We start from the raw sequence: 4,511 nt of genomic DNA, 5'->3' as shown, positions 1-4,511 counted from the left end.
AGCACCAATACCATGTAAGCTCCTAGCAATGCATGAGGCACTAGAAAATAACTATGCTTGGCTTGTTCCTGAAAATTTGTTTGATGAGAGTAGCAAGCCCAAGATTAATGAAAAGGGAGCCGCTGAAACTTATGTATCCAAAATACTATGCATGGTTGGGAAAACTCCACACCCCGCTGTAGATGCACCATCTTTTGATAACACTTGATATACACTTTCTGCGCCTAGCTGAAAGGCGTTAAATAAAAGCGCTTATGGCAGACAACCCATGTTTTTACTACAGTACTTTTACTTTATATTTGAGTCTTAGAAGTTGTTACTACTGTAGCAACCTCTCCTTATCTTAGTTTTGTTGCATTGTTGTGCCAAGTAAAGTCGTTGATAGTAAGGTTCATACTAGATTTGGATTACTGCGCAGAAACATATTTCTTTGCTGTCACGAATCTGGGCAAAATTCTCTGTAGGTAACTGTTATCACCAGATTTTGGCCAAATCAGGAAGTGGGCCGTAAGGGAGATGGGCTTGGAAGGTTACATGTGGAAGATCTCTGAAGCGGCCTTTATATGCAAAATATGGGCTAGTTGGCCCGTGTATCTGTAACATAGTAGATTACGTGTCGTTTTAGTTAGAATTGGCCTCGTGCACGGTTGGGATTATTCCCACGTTAGAAAGTCCCCTGGACTATAAATATGTATCTAGGGTTTATGGAATAAACAACAACCAACGTTCAACCAACAAATCAATCTCGGCGCATCGCCAACTCCTTCGTCTCGAGGGTTTCTACCGGTAAGCAACATGCTGCCTAGATCGCATCTTGCGATCTAGGCGCACAAGCTTTATGTTGTTCATGCGTTGCTCGTCAAGCCTTTTTGATGGCGAGCAACGTAGTGAACAAAGCTGTGTTCGGGGTAGCAGCGTTCTTCGTCTAACATGCTATCGTAGTGCACCCCGGGCCTCTCTAGCCGCCCTTACACCTATCTGAGGGGTAGGGGCGGCACCCCGCTTGATCATTATTTAGTAGATCTGATCCGTTACGGTTGCTCCTTGTTCTACAAGGATTAGTTTAATATCTGCAATAGTTAGGCCTTACAAAGGGTTGGAGGATCCAGCGGCACGTAGGGTGTCGTTCGTTAGTCCTAGGCAGGATGTTTCGGGGATCAACCTCGTGTTGGTTTTTAGGCCCTATCTAGGATCGGCTTACGATCACCGTGCGTGGCCGCGAGGCCCAATCGTGAGTAGGATGATCCGATTATGCGGTGAAAACCCTAAATCGTCGTAGATCGCATTAGCTTTATCTTGATCAAGCAGGACCACCATATATTCGTGCACCTCGTACGAATCATGGGTGGATCGGCTCCCTGAGCCGATTCACAGGATAACCTGAGAGCCGATCGAGGCTCGTATTTAATGTTTACGTGTATGCCATGCAGGACACTAAGCGAGGCATCTCCATCACCTGCCTGTCCAGGGATAGGGCAGGTGGCACGCCCTTGCATCAGCATCGGACGTGTGTACCAGAGGCTTTGCGGGCCGTCGCTCGGAGGGACCTCGGCCAGCCGCAGCCCTAGGTTGTTCCCGGCTCTACGGTGTTGCCCGTCGCTGCCCGCCGGTGGGTTTTGACAGCAACACATTCTGGCACACCCGGTGGGACAAGCTTCTACATCAACCACATCGCCATCTACATCTGAGATGGCGGACGGCACGCCAGTCACGTACGAGGATCTGACCGACGAGCTCAAGAAGAAGTATGACGAGATCAAAGTCATCCTCGAAGCCGACCTCATCGGCTCTTTCCACAGAACCCGTTCACATGGCATCAGGTGGAAGGGGTTCTCGCCTAATGGTGCACTAGATGGGATAGACCTCTCTGCCCCGTCGGAAGAACGCACCAGGTCCCTGCGGCAGGAGATCAACTACTTGGTGGCTCACTCGCTACACCGCCACTCTGAGAACCTGGTAAACACGTTGGAGCGTGTCGCTCTTCGCGTGATCCAGGAGATCATGAGGCACCAGTACTCGCCGTCAGGACCAGCTCTCGGGACGCATCAAGGAGAGTTGCCACTCCAGTCCAGTCCACCGCTGCCATTTGCGTTGGCAGCACCAGAAGTGCCGACTTCACTGGCATTCGTCGTCTACAAGACCGGTGGTGACCCTAGCGACTACCAGTTCTTGCATGAGGCGCCTAAGGAGATCCCTCACGGGTACACGTGCACGTATGTGCCAGATTGCGGTAACTGGGCGCTCACAAACCAGGCCACAACATCAGGGACTCCTGGGAAAACAGGAGGGACGTCAGCAACAGATCTTGAGAAGCAGACGTGGCTAACTAAGTACGCCACCCCGACGAACCTCCAGAGCTCAGCTCCTGCAGTTGGCTCAGAGCTGGAAAAGCAAACATGGCTGGCTAAGTACGCCACCCCGACGAATCTTCAGAGTTCAACTCCTGCAGCCAGCACAGCGGATCAGATCAGTACCATACTGAGAGATCAGTTCGGCATGGTGCCGAAAAGGAGGGCAATCGGCTATTCCAAGCCGTACCCCGACGACTACGAGATGATCCCGCTACCACCTAAATATCGGCTCCCTGATTTCTCCAAATTCAGTGGATCAGATGGTTCCAGCTCCATCGAGCACGTAGGCCGATATTTGGCACAACTGGGACCGGCCTCAGTGTCGGATCAACTACGCGTGAGGCTCTTCTCACAGTCCCTCACGGGATCGGCTTTCGGGTGGTACACCTCGTTGCCACCAGACTCGATCCGGACTTGGAAGCAGTTGGAAGAACAGTTCCATATGCAGTACCATTCAGAGGCTTTCGAGTCCGGCATTGCCGATCTAGCACAATTACGTCAGAAGCGTGGAGAAACTGTGACAGAATACATCCAGCGCTTCAGGAATCTTAGGAACCGATGTTATTCGGTTCGTATAACTGAAAAGGAAGCAGTCGAGTTGGCAGTAGCGGGCCTCGCAACACCGCTCAAGGACATGGCCTCCCAAGCAGACTATCCCTCACTGGCGCACATGGTTCAGAAACTGTTGGCATATGAACAGCGCCACCCGGACCTGTACCAGGACAAATTCAAGCGTGCAGTAGTCCTGGTCGATGCAGAGGAAGACGAAGTTTCTGCGGGGGATCAAGAGGTAGCAGTGGCTGAATGGACTCGGGGGGGAACCCCCGTGTCCTGCAAATGGGTAAAGCCACCAGGCCCGTCCAGGGGGTTTGATTTTGACGTGACCAAAACTGAGCAAATCTTCGACCTCCTGCTCAAGGAGAAGCAGTTGACGATTCCCGAAGGTCTCAAATTTCCCACGGTGCAAGAGCTGAATGGAAAGCCATACTGCAAATGGCATAACTCGCTCTCCCATGCCACCAACGACTGCAGGGTGTGGCATCAGCACATCCAAGCGGCGATAGAAAAAGGGCGTCTGATTTTCAACCAGTACGCCATGAAGGTCGACACTCAACCCTTCCCCGCCGTTAACATGGTAGAATGCACTTACCCTGAAGGTTGCCAGCCAGGGTCCTCGTTCAGCATCAACATGGTAGGACCTGGGCACCACTCTGGCAAAGATGGAGACGAGGGCAGCTGCTCTCGTAGCAAGGACACAGAGGAGGCCGCTCCACGCGATCGGCTCCGTCATGATGGCAAGCGCTACGTCACAGAGGGAGAAGTGAAGAACATGAGATATCAGCGACCCCTCTCTGATCACCTCCTCAACAAGTATGTGAGTCAGCATGACCAACGCCGACGATCCAGCGATGATAATGAAAGAGATCGTCTGGCTAGAGAAGCCAGAAGATATCGTCGGCATGATCGCGATGAGGAGGAGCACGAGCGCCGTGCCAAAGAAAAATCAAGGGAGCAAGACGACAACGACAGGCACTGGGACTGCCCCTTCTTCAGACACTGCTGGGATTCAGGAATGAGCCAATTGCCCACAATCGGCAATTGCCCAGAATGCAACCAGAAGAAGAGGGAGGCAGCCAACGTGTCTGTGTTCAAGCGCTTAGGGCCTCTCCCGCCACAAAGCAAATGCGCTGAGTCCCCTCGGTGGGCAGATCTCGAGGATTCAGAAGACGAGGGACAAGAAGAAGAAGACAGGTACCACCGGCCAAGGTGGTGCTCTGATGGACTCAGCCGTTCACAAGAGCGCAGGGTTCAGCGATTGCGCGGTCTGGAGGAAGCCGAAAGGTTATACTTGCATACGCTAAGGAAGGCACGACCTGATCTGGCTGCGAAAGTTCAGCGAACCCTGGACGAAGAGGGTCGTCCACGGAAAATGGAGTGGCGTCCCAAGCAAAGGAAAGCCGATGATGAAACATCGGCTGGTACAAACATGGTGCTCATCCTTCCAACGGAGCTTAGTGCTCCACGATTATACGATGCACTCAAGGTGGACGACAGCAAGCGTATCAACATGATAAAGTCAGAGGTTGGGTTGGTTTTATCCAGCCTGACCGAGTAGCAAGAACCAACCGATGGGCAAACGGGGCGAGGCTGATCCTTGTG

The sequence above is a fragment of the Lolium perenne genome, chromosome 1 (genome assembly GCF_019359855.2).
Source record: "Lolium perenne isolate Kyuss_39 chromosome 1, Kyuss_2.0, whole genome shotgun sequence".
Lineage (NCBI taxonomy): Eukaryota > Viridiplantae > Streptophyta > Magnoliopsida > Poales > Poaceae > Lolium > Lolium perenne.
Note: the sequence above shows the minus strand (reverse complement) of the source record.